We start from the raw sequence: 17,476 nt of genomic DNA on the forward strand, positions 1-17,476 counted from the left end.
CCTGCATCCCCTGGTCCTGCTATCGATGCTGAGACGCGCTCCGCCCGTTATCTGGTGCACTACTACTGCTGTTGTATCCACTGTTGCTGCTAAGGGAGGGCTGCTTCTGTTGCAGTCTAGAATTATAATGAGCGGCTTCGAGTGAAACAAGCTCTTTTATAGGCCAAATTGCACATTTCAAATGGCAAGGTCTATGATTCTGTCGACCATGCTCGGGAAGCAATCATATAACGACCAGTCAGAGGCCGAATTTTTAGTTTTGACAAGGCTTGACTATTTTCAATAGTACGATAAATTGAATAATAAAATTACAAATATCTGCATTTGGGAAGAATCTTAGAAGATTTTCCAATCTATTGCTGCAAGAACGAAGGAAATCCATCGATTACTAACCGATTTATTAGCATTTTAAATTGGACATATTTTTCACTTTTAGATTTTCATTTTACATCCCTATGCAACCGAACTTCCTGAGAGAAGTATTCTACTTCAAAACTTTAGGGGGAACACTGAAAATTTTGAAAGAAGATAAGCTGCGAATCTAAGGCAATCCATGAGACAGTTGCGGTCAGCTGAAACCAGTTTGTTTTCATCTTTTGACATCTCCACGTTTGTACGAACAGTCGCAACTTGGATGCAATGCGAATCGAAAAGCGTGAAAAACAACAGTTGTCCGATTGGTTGCTCTAGTATTGCGTGGAGCAATACTTTACCCAACAATAGAATACCACTTTAGATTTACTTTCTCTTTACTACTCAAAGGTCTCGTGTTCGGTTATGTTTTGGATTTGCAACTTGAAAAACAACAACAATAACAAACCAATGGAACGTCACCCGTAGATTGCCTTCTTTTAGTGGTTTGAAAACAACGTTTATGCTGCGTTAAACTAACTATGCGACGCGTTGAGAGTGATGTTCCAAAAAACCGGTAGTCTAACTTTCGCGTCTATAAGAGCTAAAGAATTGCTCCTTGAAAGACTTAAAATTCATATGTGCAGCATTTGAACAACACGTCGCCAGGTTGCCGTTTGAAATGTTCAAATCGCTTTTATTAGGCGAGAACGCAACTGATGAGCGGAGAGCTTTAAAGCGCTTTAACGCAGCACATATTTATAAGTGTTGCTAATAATCTCTTGCAAACGTTTAAACAACTTCTGTTAAGCTGGAGTTCCACTATTGGAATAATATATGAATAAAGAATGCGGCAACGTTTGTACAACAAATAATTCAACGTGTTGTTTATTCAGCACCGGTTGCATCTACACTGCTCTTATTTCACATTTACCTTTATAAGGGCTTCCAAATTGTTCCTTGGGGCACCGGCTCGCGAAAGTAAAGAACGGTTTTTTGAGCGCCTCGAAACTGATCGTTCGCCCGAAGCCGGAGTTTACCGAGACATTACGATTTTTGTGTATATGATACATATTCTGATTTTGATCTCTGTCAATGTATTCCTTGTACAACTTTTGCGTTATGCGTATCACGCATTGGTTGTGCGAAGTCAGAGCAAATTCTGTGCGAATTGAAAGGACACATTGGATGATTAAAGCTTGAACTTTTGCGTGTACAGTGGGGGGTTTACTTAATAAAGTGAAAATTAGACAACTACAACAGAATTTGATTGCATCCCGCACAGACTGTCTGCTTGTGTTGATGCCAGAAAATTATTAACCTTCAATTATTTTTTTATTTGCCTTGAAAAAAAGCATTTTGCGGTTCAAAATCGGTTGCTAATTACAACCTTTGAGCTGCCCTAACATTGGGGGAATTAAGATACACGGACAACATGCACTGTGGAAGCTATTTCACATTCAGTAAATTCGACGGGTGCGACAGATTTAAATTGCTAGGATGCAACACAGAATGCTTGCTTGCGTTGACAAAAATTAACTTTCAATGACTTGTTTATTTGCCTTGAAAAAGGCATTTTGATTTCCAAAATTGGATTTCCTGATGGCAATCTTCATGCTGCCCCAACACGGGGGGAATAATGGCTGTCTGGCGACACACGCTGAGAAAAACCGCGCTGCTCCTGAGACGTGGTGACCAACCACAGGGCTAGTGCTGCTGCTAAGGAAGGGCGACTGCTGTTGTCGCTGTCTAGAACTATTATGAGCGGCTCCGGCTGAAACAGGCTCTTATATGGGCCAAATAGCATGTTTTCAATTGCAAGGTATATGATCCTGTCGACCGTGCTTGGGAAGCAAGCATATAACGACCAATCAGAGGTCGAATTTGTCGTTTTGACAAGGCTTGACTATTTTCAATAGTTCAATAGTGTGAATAATAAAATTACAATTATCTTATTTTGGGAAGAATCTTAGAAGATTTTCCAATCTATTGCTGCAAGAAAGAAGGAAATCCATCGAATACTAACCGATTTATTAGCATTTGAAATTGGACATATTTTTCACTTTTTTCGGTTTTAGATTTTCATTTCACATCCCTATGTAGCGGAACTTCCTGAGAGAAGTATTCTACTTCAAAAAAAACATGACGAAAACACCCGAACACATTTATATACTAGTGGTTGATATGCATTTGTTATTCACTCACTGCAAAGTAACCTTGGTTGCTATGGTTTTTTTTTTTCGTTTTTTAAATAGTTTATTTGACACGGCACGATACAATTTATGTTTAACTGAGCCAAGTACATTTTTTTTTAATTCTAAATTAGCAGGGAAAAGAGGGAGGCCTTTTCTTTATTCTCGCGGCCGACTACGAGCTAGTGGGGATTTAAGGTGAGAGGAGGGGTGTTACAATTTTGTTTTTAACTATTTTATATAACATAATGTATTCATTTGTACGTGGCTAACCAGTGATGTTCTATTTGAGCAGTTTTGGTCTGAGGTGTCTGCGTAAACATAGAGATGCAGAGTCTTCGTTTTAGTGTCTCCAGCCGGGTGTGTCGTTCTCTTTCAGTTTGTGACAGAAATTGTATTCTAGCAAATAGATAAAAGAAATCAAATTTTAATGCCAGCATTTTTTAAAACCGAGGGGCATTTCAAAGGCGTGCGACACGCGGGACAAATTTCTGAGCGGGACATGTTGTTGAAATGAGGGACCGTATAGTCACTTCATAATTCTCGCTGAACATGTGAAAAGGGCCCAAGTGCCATATGTAAACAAGCCACAATTTCACGTTTTTCAATAAATACAAGCTTAATCTACTCGTACAAACAAGATTGTTTGATTAAGAGTAAATTTTTTTATCAATAAATCTTATTGGTAAGAGCAGATTTCGCTTGTATTGATCAAAAAACGAGAAAATTTGGCTTGTTTACATATGGCACATGGGCCCTTTTCACATGTTTGGCGAGAATTAGATGTTTAACGATTTCAACACCTAGAAGATTCCTCTCGTCACTTCGTTGAGATTCAACAGAAGAAAAAATTCGTTTGCGTTGTGTCCCGAAATGGTTCACTTTGAAAACCAGGACAAATGCCAGAATATAAAAAATAAATCAGTACGCTCAAATAGGATCTTAGAATTAGGACATGCTCTGCTAAATCAGGACGGATGGTATTCCTATGTATAAATGTACATATATTATTGTTTTGAACGCTTCGTGTCGTATTCGTGATCGAACGCAATTTGGTCGAATCAGTTGAATATATGATCTGCGATATGATGTTCACTTATACGAGAGTGTTGCATCGATTAGTTCGTAAAAGGGATACTTGGTCGTATCGTATCGTATTTGTGATCGAACGCAATTTGGTCGAATCAGTTGAATATATGATCTGCGATACGATGTTCACTTATACGAGAGTGTTGCATCGATTAGTTCGTAAAAGGGATACTTGATCAGCAATAATAAAAGTGTTAAAAATATCTTTTTTTAACACTTTTACTATTGCTTACGAAGGTTCATTTGTAACTCAAGTGTTTTATAGTAAATTATCAATTGTTTATTTTGTGTGGCTAATCAATCAACACTATTTTAATGTGAAATTATAATTGTTAGGATTTATTTGCTTTGGCGATTAGGGCTTGTTATTCGTAGGGATTTAAACCTACATGTCAAGTAAAGAGAACTAATCTTACAACTAATTTAGTTGCATACTAATTGACTATGAGGAAAGCTTATCGTAGCAATTGGGGATTGCAGCGATTTTTATCGAATGTTGGGAATAATTTTATTTGACATAGCTTATAACATTTCGATACCAGTAAGTCTGTAAATCGAGTGTACCAAACCAATGATGACGCTTTAAAATCTTTTTCAGAATTTAATTCTGAATCCTTCGAAGCGTTTTTTTCTTGTTGAACATCAACTCGATCAGGTTGGTATTGCATAAAGCATTGCTGGTCTGAAAATTTGTTTGTAAATCAAAAGTTTATTCTTTAAACAAAGTTTAGGGTTACTAGTAATTAGACGACATAAAAATCATATATATTTATTGCACTATGCCTGTATACTTTCAATTTACTGTTTGAAAATAAGTTTTATGATTAAACTATCTGTTTTTTTAGTTGCTGGAGGAGTGATTACTGATGATGCGGGAGGAGAGGATGGAACAATGTAGCTACAACAAAACGACAACACAGAAAAGGAAAGGTGTAAAAGATTGTGTATTAGGCCACTTTCTGCATAGTTTTAAGTTATATATATTGTTTATTCGAAAGCAAGCTTAATCTGTAATCTGTAAATCTGTATTAGGACATAAAAAAAAATTCAACATTATGTATTCCTACTGAATGTACGAAAATAGAATGATTTTGATTTGATAAAAGGCAGATATAGATTCAAGCTTTATGCAATGCAATGACGCAACCGGTTACGGAACACCGGAACCAAGCTGAACGCGAAAGACGATTCTGATAGAAATTATTGTAGTGAATATTTAACTAGGTATGGGGCTAACAGCAAAGTCATGAAAACGCTGTTAGATGCACCCAAATTTATGTTTCTTTAATTGATTTTTACTGATTATGCTTCGATATGAAATAATCCACCTTGTAACCAACCTGATAACCTGATTTCAAAATACCTAATCGTAACAAACTCGGTTGACTGACCGTTTGCTTAATTTATTTATTTGAGTTGTGTGCTCGACGGAGAATCCGGGTGCCTTTTTAGGTATTTCATTTTTTTTCACCTTAATCTATAGTGCTAGAAATTGGTGACATCTCAGAGCTCGTTGAAAGGCAACTTTGGATATTAGTTTTTAAACAGCAGCGGAGGGAGGGGGGGCTAGCATGAGGGACTTTTTTACTCCTTACGTGAATAGTGGGGTACCCGTGTACCCAGAAATTAATATTCTTGTAACGTTTGCAATTTTTATCCGATTTAAATAGTTATAGCACTAAAAAATTCAGCAACTTCAGTTTTCCCGTGGGTATATTCCGAAACAGAGGAGCTCTATGAATTTTTGAACAGAATCTCACACTTATTGATTCATTGTTTATGAAATTACTCCAACAATCTATTTTCATGGTTTCGGGTGTTCTTGGTGATATACCTTCAAAATGGTCCTTGTTTTGTTCACTGAATGATTACTCTAGAAGAGCCCCATAGGAAATTTGTTCCCGAAATGGCTTGCTAAAGTTAATTCATGAATTGGCTTTCATGATATGGCTATAATATCGTCAAATTTTTTTTGTTTGGAATAAAAAAAAATCACAGGAGGGTTGTATGCAAAGCCACGACCGCAAAGATTAAGTAGAATACTTTTACAAGAAAACCCGGCTGCTTGCGTTTAAAGTGCTTCAATGCATCAGCTGCTATCGATGCTAAACCCGCTGCAACTGCTACGCTATCCGTAGCCATGCTAATGTTTTGACCGCTATACGCTGCTATTGGTATCCGCTGTCCCTGCATCAGCTGGCTCAGCTGCTTTGCCATGCCATTGCCATGCCACAGCTGTGGCCGCTATCCGCCTGGTATCCACTGCACTGCTACTGCTGCTGCTAAGGGAAGACTACTGTTGTCGCTGTCTAGAACTATTATGAGCGGTTTCGGGTGAAAAAGGCTCTTATATAGGCCAAATAGCATGTTTAAAATTGCAAGGTATATGATTCTGTCGACCGTGCTTGGGAAGCAATCATATTAACGACTTATCAGATCAGTCGAATTTTGCGCTTCAACAAGGATTGACCATTCGCAATAATATAGTTGCTTGCCATGATTTGGACTTGTAATTTTTGAATTTTAATTATGCGAAAAATTATTGTTTATGCTGATAATGAAAGCTTTTCGATGTTGTGCTCATGACACGAGATGAAACTAAATATATATCTGTTCCAAATTTCTTGAAAGTGTAAATTGATTTAAAAGAAAATTTTAACTCTTCAATTAGGTTTTTATTTCATCCTGAAAAGGACAATTTGTTGTTTAATTCAATGTCTGATAAGATGCCGATCACATTTCTGCGTTATCACTGGCAGTGCAAATAAAGTATTCCTTGGGGAAAAATAAACACTGAAAAGCTTTCCAGAACGTTCTTTTCGTTGGATGCATTTGCTAGTGTGCCTGCTATCGCTCAGAGACAGCATTTCACTAAAAAGCCACACTGCATCAGCTGGCCCTGCTTATATAGATGCTGAGACCAACGTCAACCGCTGCGCTATCCCCGTTGCCACAGTAGTGAACGCTTCCGTTGCCATTGGTATCCGCTGCCCTGCATCCCCTGGTCCTGCTATCGATGCTGAGACGCGCTCCGCCCGTTATCTGGTGCACTACTACTGCTGCTGTATCCACTGTTGCTGCTAAGGGAGGGCTGCTTCTGTTGCAGTCTAGAATTATAATGAGCGGCTTCGAGTGAAACAAGCTCTTTTATAGGCCAAATTGCACATTTCAAATGGCAAGGTCTATGATTCTGTCGACCATGCTCGGGAAGCAATCATATAACGACCAGTCAGAGGCCGAATTTTTAGTTTTGACGAGGTTTGACTATTTTCAATAGTACGATAGTTTGAATAATAAAGTTACAAATATCTGCATTTGGGAAGAATCTTAGAAGATTTTCCAATCTATTGCTGCAAGAACGAAGGAAATCCATCGATTACTAACCGATTTATTAGCATTTTAAATTGGACATATTTTTCACTTTTTTCGGTTTTAGATTTTCATTTTACATCCCTATGCAACCGAACTTCCTGAGAGAAGTATTCTACTTCAAAACTTTAGGGGGAACACTGAAAATTTTGAAAGAAGATAAGCTGCGAATCTAAGGCAATCCATGAGACAGTTGCGATCAGCTGAAACCAGTTTGTTTTCATCTTTTGACATCTCCACGTTTGTACGAACAGTCGCAACTTGGATGCAATGCGAATCGAAAAGCGTGAAAAACAACAGTTGTCCGATTGGTTGCTCTAGTATTGCGTGGAGCAATACTTTACCCAACAATAGAATACCACTTTAGATTTACTTTCCAACGCTCAAAGGTCTCGTGTTCGGTTATGTTTTGGATTTGCAACTTGAAAAACAACAACAATAACAAACCAATGGAACGTCACCCGTGGATTGCCTTCTTTTAGTGGTTTGAAAACAACGTTTATGCTGCGTTAAACTAACTATGCGACGCGTTGAGAGTGATGTTCCAAAAAACCGGTAGTCTAACGTTCGCGTCTATAAGAGCTAAAGAATTGCTCCTTGAAAGACTTAAAATTCATATGTGCAGCATTTGAACAACACGTCGCCAGGTTGCCGTTTGAAATGTTCAAATCGCTTTTATTAGGCGAGAACGCAACTGATGAGCGGAGAGCTTTAAAGCGCTTTAACGCAGCACATATTCATAAGTGTTGCTAATAATCTCTTGCAAACGTTTAAACAACTTCTGTTAAGCTGGAGTTCCACTATTGGAATAATATATGAATAAAGAATGCGGCAACGTTTGTACAACAAATAATTCAACGTGTTGTTTATTCAGCACCGGTTGCATCTACACTGCTCTTATTTCACATTTACCTTTATAAGGGCTTCCAAATTGTTCCTTGGGGCACCGGCTCGCGAAAGTAAAGAACGGTTTTTTGAGCGCCTCGAAACTGATCGTTCGCCCGAAGCCGGAGTTTACCGAGACATTACGATTTTTGTGTATATGATACATATTCTGATTTTGATCTCTGTCAATGTATTCCTTGTACAACTTTTGCGTTATGCGTATCACGCATTGGTTGTGCGAAGTCAGAGCAAATTCTGTGCGAATTGAAAGGACACATTGGATGATTAAAGCTTGAACTTTTGCGTGTACAGTGGGGGGTTTACTTAATAAAGTGAAAATTAGACAACTACAACAGAATTTGATTGCATCCCGCACAGACTGTCTGCTTGTGTTGATGCCAGAAAATTATTAACCTTCAATTATTTTTTATTTGCCTTGAAAAAAAGCATTTTGCGGTTCAAAATCGGTTGCTAATTACAACCTTTGAGCTGCCCTAACATTGGGGGAATTAAGATACACGGACAACATGCACTGTGGAAGCTATTTCACATTCAGTAAATTCGACGGGTGCGACAGATTTAAATTGCTAGGATGCAACACAGAATGCTTGCTTGCGTTGACAAAAATTAACTTTCAATGACTTGTTTATGTGCCTTGAAAAAGGCATTTTGATTTCCAAAATTGGATTTCCTGATGGCAATCTTCATGCTGCACACGCTGAGAAAAACCGCGCTGCTCCTGAGACGTGGTGACCAACCACAGGGTTAGTGCTGCTGCTAAGGAAGGGCGACTGCTGTTGTCGCTTTCTAGAACTATTATGAGCGGCTCCGGCTGAAACAGGCTCTTATATGGGCCAAATAGCATGTTTTCAATTGCAAGGTATATGATCCTGTCGACCGTGCTTGGGAAGCAAGCATATAACGACCAATCAGAGGTCGAATTTGTCGTTTTGACAAGGCTTGACTATTTTCAATAGTACAATAGTGTGAATAATAAAATTACAATTATCTTATTTTGGGAAGAATCTTAGAAGATTTTCCAATCTATTGCTGCAAGAACGAAGGAAATCCATCGAATACTAACCGATTTATTAGCATTTGAAATTGGACATATTTTTCACTTTTTTCGGTTTTAGATTTTCATTTCACATCCCTATGTAGCCGAACTTCCTGAGAGAAGTATTCTACTTCAAAAAAAACATGACGAAAACACCCGAACACATTTATATACTAGTGGTTGATATGCATTTGTTATTCACTCACTGCAAAGTAACCTTGGTTGCTATGGTTTTTTTTTTCGTTTTTTAAATAGTTTATTTGACACGGCACGATACAATTTATGTTTAACTGAGCCAAGTACATTTTTTTTTAATTCTAAATTAGCAGGGAAAAGAGGGAGGCCTTTTCTTTATTCTCGCGGCCGACTACGAGCTAGTGGGGATTTAAGGTGAGAGGAGGGGTGTTACAAACCGTAAGAGGATCATTTTCTCCATTAATTTCCGAAGGCAAGAGAGCATCGCAATCGGCCTATATGAATTGTGATCAGAGGCAGGTTTCCCGGGTTTCCGAATAGCAATGACTTTTACCTCCCTCCAGTCATGCGGAACAATATTTAGCTCAAGAAACTTGTTGAACAAATTCAACAAGCGTCTTTTTGCAGAGTCGGGTAGATTCTTCAACAGGTTGAATTTTATTCTATCTAACCCTGGAGCCTTATTGTTGCACGACAGGAGAGCCATTGAAAATTCCAACATCGAAAATGGAGGCTCTTCCGTAGTTACTAATAACGCGTCGCGAAAGGTTTTCTGTTCCGGTACAGAGTCCGGACAGACCTTTTTGGCAAAATCGAGTATCCAGCGATCTGAATACTCCTCACTTTCATTCGAAACGTCACGGTTCCGCATGCGCCTGGCAGTATCCCAAAAAGTGCTCATCGCTGTTTCCCTCGACAACGCGTTTACGAACCGCCGCCAGTACCCGCGTTTTTTCGCCTTTACTAAGCTCTTCATCTGCCTGCCCAGTGCCTCGTACTTTCGAAGCAGGTTGACAGTGCCGTACTCCCGGTAGTCCTTATACGCCGCGGACCTTCGCGCGTACAGCTCAGAGCACTTTTTGTCCCACCATTTGTTGGGAGGGCGCTGTCTAATTGTCACCCCGGGTATCGGTTTCGTCTAAGCTTGAGTCGCGGCGTCGATTATCAAGCCAGCTAAGAACGCGTATTCTTCCTCCGGAGGAAGTTCCTCGTGAGTCTCGATAGATTGCGCTATAATAGACTCATAACACTTCCAATCAATATTACGTGTCGTAGGAAATATTGATTGGGTTCGGGGGAGTTGAACCATTAGCAATTGATATAACGATTGGAAGATGATCACTACCGTGGGGATCGTTGATTACTTTCCACTGACAATCTAGCGCTAGTGATGTCGAGCAGAGGGATAGGTCAAGCACGCTTTCACGTGCTGGAGGATTAGGTACACGTGTCGCTTCCCCAGTATTCAAAACTGTCATATTGAAGTCGTCGATCAAGTTACAGATTAAAGAAGATCGGTTGTCGTCGTACAGCGACCCCCATAGCGAACAGTGAGAATTAAAATCTCCCAATATCAAAAAAGGCGCGGGAAGCAACTCTGCTATATCAGTGAGATGCCTCTGTTCAATCCGCGCGGATGGAGGGATATATAACGAAACAAGGCATAGGTCTTTTCCATTCATATTCGTTTGAATGGCAACGACTTCAATATGCGAGATCGAGGGAAGGTCTTTTCGGAAGAAGAAATAGCACTTTTTAATCCCTAAAAGTACCCCTCCACCGTGTGAGTCTCGATCTCGACGGATTATGTTAAAATCGTGGAAATTGGGTTGATTATTTGAATTTAGAAAAGTTTCACAAAGCGCAAAAGCGTCACAATTATAAGTGTTTATCAAATGAGAAAATAAATCGAGTTTGGGGATGATACTTCTGCAATTCCACTGTAATACAGTGATAAAATTCCTAACCTCTTTCGCCGTATTAGTCATCGAAAGATATGATAGCTGAAATGAGGGGCCAAGTTGCTGCTAGCGCCTCGAAACTGATCGTTCGCCCGAAGCCGGAGTTTACCGAGACATTACGATTTTTGTGTATATGATACATATTCTGATTTTGATCTCTGTCAATGTATTCCTTGTACAACTTTTGCGTTATGCGTATCACGCATTGGTTGTGCGAAGTCAGAGCAAATTCTGTGCGAATTGAAAGGACACATTGGATGATTAAAGCTTGAACTTTTGCGTGTACAGTGGGGGGTTTACTTAATAAAGTGAAAATTAGACAACTACAACAGAATTTGATTGCATCCCGCACAGACTGTCTGCTTGTGTTGATGCCAGAAAATTATTAACCTTCAATTATTTTTTATTTGCCTTGAAAAAAAGCATTTTGCGGTTCAAAATCGGTTGCTAATTACAACCTTTGAGCTGCCCTAACATTGGGGGAATTAAGATACACGGACAACATGCACTGTGGAAGCTATTTCACATTCAGTAAATTCGACGGGTGCGACAGATTTAAATTGCTAGGATGCAACACAGAATGCTTGCTTGCGTTGACAAAAATTAACTTTCAATGACTTGTTTATGTGCCTTGAAAAAGGCATTTTGATTTCCAAAATTGGATTTCCTGATGGCAATCTTCATGCTGCACACGCTGAGAAAAACCGCGCTGCTCCTGAGACGTGGTGACCAACCACAGGGTTAGTGCTGCTGCTAAGGAAGGGCGACTGCTGTTGTCGCTTTCTAGAACTATTATGAGCGGCTCCGGCTGAAACAGGCTCTTATATGGGCCAAATAGCATGTTTTCAATTGCAAGGTATATGATCCTGTCGACCGTGCTTGGGAAGCAAGCATATAACGACCAATCAGAGGTCGAATTTGTCGTTTTGACAAGGCTTGACTATTTTCAATAGTACAATAGTGTGAATAATAAAATTACAATTATCTTATTTTGGGAAGAATCTTAGAAGATTTTCCAATCTATTGCTGCAAGAACGAAGGAAATCCATCGAATACTAACCGATTTATTAGCATTTGAAATTGGACATATTTTTCACTTTTTTCGGTTTTAGATTTTCATTTCACATCCCTATGTAGCCGAACTTCCTGAGAGAAGTATTCTACTTCAAAAAAAACATGACGAAAACACCCGAACACATTTATATACTAGTGGTTGATATGCATTTGTTATTCACTCACTGCAAAGTAACCTTGGTTGCTATGGTTTTTTTTTTCGTTTTTTAAATAGTTTATTTGACACGGCACGATACAATTTATGTTTAACTGAGCCAAGTACATTTTTTTTTAATTCTAAATTAGCAGGGAAAAGAGGGAGGCCTTTTCTTTATTCTCGCGGCCGACTACGAGCTAGTGGGGATTTAAGGTGAGAGGAGGGGTGTTACAATTTTGTTTTTAACTATTTTATATAACATAATGTATTCATTTGTACGTGGCTAACCAGTGATGTTCTATTTGAGCAGTTTTGGTCTGAGGTGTCTGCGTAAACATAGAGATGCAGAGTCTTCGTTTTAGTGTCTCCAGCCGGGTGTGTCGTTCTCTTTCAGTTTGTGACAGAAATTGTATTCTAGCAAATAGATAAAAGAAATCAAATTTTAATGCCAGCATTTTTTATAAACCCGTATAGCTGTGTCATGTACTGGAGATCACCGCTTCCCAGAATTTCTCTAACGGGTACGTTCGGTTGTTTTCCTCGGGCCCGAAGGGAATCTATAAGCTCAGACCTAACACCACAGTATTCGGTACACGACCAAACAACATGCTCGATGTCATGGTAGCCATCGCCACAAACGCAGTGATTACTGTCTACAAGCCCTATACGAAAGAAATGCGTGTTTAACGTGTAGTGGTTGGACATAAGTCTGGACATCACGCGAATGAAGTCCCGACCTACATCCAACCCCTTGAACCATGCTTTCGTCGATACCTTAGGAAAAATGGAATGTAGCCACCGTCCCAGTTCATCTGAGTTCCATGATGATTGCCAACTGTTGAGTGTTCTCTGACGCAAAATGCTATAAAATTCATCATAAGCAATTGGTCTTTCATAAATATCGCCATCAATAGCACCCACCTTAGCTAAAGAGTCAGCCTTTTCGTTACCCGGAATCGAGCAATGAGAAGGGACCCACGCTAAGGTAACCCGGTAATTTTTATCTGTTAAAGCACTTAAAAACCGCTGTATTTTCCCCAGGAAATACGGGGTGTGCTTCACAGGCTTCATTGATCGCAGAGCCTCAATGGCACTGAGACTATCTGTGAAGATGAAGTAGTGGTCTATGGGTAGGGTTTCGATGATTCCAAGAGAGTACTGAATAGCAGCAAGCTCTGCGACGTACACGGAAGCAGGAGCACCGAGTTTGTAGGAGGCGGTAAAATTTTCGTGGAAAACACCGAAGCCAGTGGACTCATCCAGATTAGATCCGTCAGTGTAAAAGCTTTTATCATAACTAACATGTTTAAACTTATCGGAAAAAATCTTAGGGATCTCTTGGGGTCGCAATTGATCCGGGATACCAGAAATGTCTTGTTTCATGGTGGTGTCGAAGAATATAGCATTATTAGAAGTATCTAAAAGTGCGACGTTGGAGGAATCGTATGAAGAAGGATTAATATCTTGAGCCATATAGTCAAAATATAAAGTCATAAATCTGGATTGAGATTGAAGGTCGATCAACCTCTCGAAATTTTCAATTACTAATGGGTTCATAACTGTGCATCGAATTAGCAACCGGTAAGAGAGATTCCAAAAACGATGTTTCAACGGAAGAATACCCGCTAACACTTCAAGACTCATCGTATGGGTCGACTGCATGCAACCCAAGGCAATACGCAAACAACGATATTGTATTCTCTCTAATTTTATAATGTGTGTGTTCGCGGCGGAGCGAAAGCAGAAACAGCCGTACTCAAGAACTGACAATATCGTTGTTTGGTATAACCTTAGAAGGTCTCCTGGGTGAGCACCCCACCAAGTTCCGGTAATCGTACGAAGAAAATTAATCCTCTGTTGGCATTTTTGTGTCAGATACCCAATATGACAAGCCCAGGTGCATTTGGAGTCGAACCAGACCCCGAGATATTTAGCGACTAAAACCTGAGAGATCGTTTTACCCGTTAGTAGGAGCTGCAGCTGAGCTGGGTTATGCTTCCTGGAAAAAACGACCAGCTCAGTTTTCTCCGGAGAGAATTCGATACCCAGCTTAAGAGCCCATTCATACAAATTGTCTAAGGTATCTTGCAATGGTCCTTGCAGATCGCTAGCCTCGCTACCAGTAATGGATACAACGCTATCGTCTGCAAGCTGCCTTAGCGTGCATGAATTTGCAAGACATTCATCGATGTCAATGACGTAAAAATTATATAAGAGAGGACTTAAACATGAGCCCTGGGGGAGGCCCATGTAACTAATTCGGGAAGTTGTCGAATCGCCATGTGAGAAATACATATGCTTTTCTGACAACAAATTGAGCAAAAAATTATTCAAATTTGGTGAAAGTCCCTGCGAATGAAGTTTCGCGCTTAAAACTTCTACAGAGACAGAGTCAAAAGCCCCCTTAATATCCATGAACGCAGAAGCCATTTGCTCTTTTCGAGCAAAGGCTAGTTGAATTTCAGTAGAAAGCAACGCTAGGCAATCGTTCGTCTCTTTGCCCCGGCGAAAGCCAAATTGAGTATCTGAAAGTAACCCGTTTGTTTCGACCCATTTGTCTAACCGTAAGAGGATCATTTTCTCCATTAATTTCCGAAGGCAAGAGAGCATCGCAATCGGCCTATATGAATTGTGATCAGAGGCAGGTTTCCCGGGTTTCCGAATAGCAATGACTTTTACCTCCCTCCAGTCATGCGGAACAATATTTAGCTCAAGAAACTTGTTGAACAAATTCAACAAGCGTCTTTTTGCAGAGTCGGGTAGATTCTTCAACAGGTTGAATTTTATTCTATCTAACCCTGGAGCCTTATTGTTGCACGACAGGAGAGCCATTGAAAATTCCAACATCGAAAATGGAGGCTCTTCCGTAGTTACTAATAACGCGTCGCGAAAGGTTTTCTGTTCCGGTACAGAGTCCGGACAGACCTTTTTGGCAAAATCGAGTATCCAGCGATCTGAATACTCCTCACTTTCATTCGAAACGTCACGGTTCCGCATGCGCCTGGCAGTATCCCAAAAAGTGCTCATCGCTGTTTCCCTCGACAACGCGTTTACGAACCGCCGCCAGTACCCGCGTTTTTTCGCCTTTACTAAGCTCTTCATCTGCCTGCCCAGTGCCTCGTACTTTCGAAGCAGGTTGACAGTGCCGTACTCCCGGTAGTCCTTATACGCCGCGGACCTTCGCGCGTACAGCTCAGAGCACTTTTTGTCCCACCATTTGTTGGGAGGGCGCTGTCTAATTGTCACCCCGGGTATCGGTTTCGTCTAAGCTTGAGTCGCGGCGTCGATTATCAAGCCAGCTAAGAACGCGTATTCTTCCTCCGGAGGAAGTTCCTCGTGAGTCTCGATAGATTGCGCTATAATAGACTCATAACACTTCCAATCAATATTACGTGTCGTAGGAAATATTGATTGGGTTCGGGGGAGTTGAACCATTAGCAATTGATATAACGATTGGAAGATGATCACTACCGTGGGGATCGTTGATTACTTTCCACTGACAATCTAGCGCTAGTGATGTCGAGCAGAGGGATAGGTCAAGCACGCTTTCACGTGCTGGAGGATTAGGTACACGTGTCGCTTCCCCAGTATTCAAAACTGTCATATTGAAGTCGTCGATCAAGTTACAGATTAAAGAAGATCGGTTGTCGTCGTACAGCGACCCCCATAGCGAACAGTGAGAATTAAAATCTCCCAATATCAAAAAAGGCGCGGGAAGCAACTCTGCTATATCAGTGAGATGCCTCTGTTCAATCCGCGCGGATGGAGGGATATATAACGAAACAAGGCATAGGTCTTTTCCATTCATATTCGTTTGAATGGCAACGACTTCAATATGCGAGATCGAGGGAAGGTCTTTTCGGAAGAAGAAATAGCACTTTTTAATCCCTAAAAGTACCCCTCCACCGTGTGAGTCTCGATCTCGACGGATTATGTTAAAATCGTGGAAATTGGGTTGATTATTTGAATTTAGAAAAGTTTCACAAAGCGCAAAAGCGTCACAATTATAAGTGTTTATCAAATGAGAAAATAAATCGAGTTTGGGGATGATACTTCTGCAATTCCACTGTAATACAGTGATAAAATTCCTAACCTCTTTCGCCGTATTAGTCATCGAAAGATATGATAGCTGAAATGAGGGGCCAAGTTGCTGCTAGTTGCTTCAAAAAGGTTTTCACTGTAGGAAGAAGGGCAAGAAGAATATTTTGTAGGGGATCTGTTATGTTGAATGTTTTGAATATCCAGTCCACAATATCAGAAAATTTTATGAACCCTGTTTCTTTTTTATCTTCTGATCGAGAAATGGGTGCACGAGGGGTTTTTGGTGCCCCAGGAAGCGGTGGGTACTCCTGGTTTGATTTAAAATTAAAACCGGGAGGTACTTGCTTCGGTTTTTCTTCACCGCTTCCTTTTTGTGTTGGTTTATTGGTGGTTACGCTAGGGGTTATCTTGCTATCTTTGCGAGAAAGATTAGGAGAGTTGATCATTCTCCTCTTCCTAGATCCTTCTGGCATGGCATAAGAACACCCTTCGACGGGATCGTCAGATGTACCCTGGTCGGCAAAAAGGAAAAGATGTTTCCTGTCGAGGGTGGCTCAGCACTCTTCAGCATTTCTGCGAAAGAGCGCTTTGATCGTTCCTTGAGGGAACGCTTAATTTTTTCCTCGCGCTGTTTGTACGCGGGACACGCCGAAAGGTCATGCCGAGTTCCCTCGCAGTAAAGACACTTTTCAGTATCCTCACTGCAAGCGGTCTCAGCATGATTGCCTCCGCACTTGCTGCAGCGTGCCTTGTTGCAGCAGTAGGTGGCTGTATGACCTAACTGCTTGCAGTTTTGGCAATGCATGACCCGCGGTACGAACAGGCGTACAGGCAGACGAACCCTGTCCAAAAAGATGTAGTTTGGTAGTGCGGATCCGGCGAATGTTACACGGAAGGAATCCGAAGGGAAGAATTTCTTCTTCCCTTCTTCGATGGATACTGAATGCAATTGCTTGACATCCAGTATCTTTACATCTTGAATCAGGGGGTTCTTGAAGCAGCCAACCCCGTGACGCAAAATGTCATCGACCGTGAGGCTTCCTTCGGTAACCACACCGTCGATCTCCACGTCCTTGGCAGAGATGTACACGCGGTACTCTCTCGTGAAGAGCTCGTAGCTAGCAATTGCGTTTGCTTGCTTCAAGCTACTCACAACAACTCGCAGTTTGTTCGGTCTAACCTTTGTAATTTCGGTTACGTCCGAAAACTGTTTTGCCAGGTCCTTGTCGATTTGAATAATATTTAGAGGCTTCCTTATGGGCCTGAAGTAAACTACTAACGAACCTTTCGAAGCATCTGGGTAAGCTTTCACCCGTGTTGCCGGTACCCTTGGTACGGGGCTAGG

General features: G+C 40.7%; 1 long non-coding RNA gene across 1 annotated transcript; it reads left to right on the forward strand.

Moving 5' to 3' along the window:
• The first annotated feature begins 3,762 nt into the window (after positions 1-3,762).
• LOC129732108 (uncharacterized) lies at positions 3,763-4,732 on the forward strand. The gene is made up of 3 exons (XR_008729178.1): positions 3,763-4,173; positions 4,231-4,287; positions 4,478-4,732. It is a non-coding gene; the product is annotated as an uncharacterized LOC129732108 (long non-coding RNA).
• Positions 4,733-17,476: the final 12,744 nt, after the last annotated feature.

This window comes from Wyeomyia smithii, chromosome 3 (assembly GCF_029784165.1).
Source record: "Wyeomyia smithii strain HCP4-BCI-WySm-NY-G18 chromosome 3, ASM2978416v1, whole genome shotgun sequence".
Classification (NCBI taxonomy): domain Eukaryota; kingdom Metazoa; phylum Arthropoda; class Insecta; order Diptera; family Culicidae; genus Wyeomyia; species Wyeomyia smithii.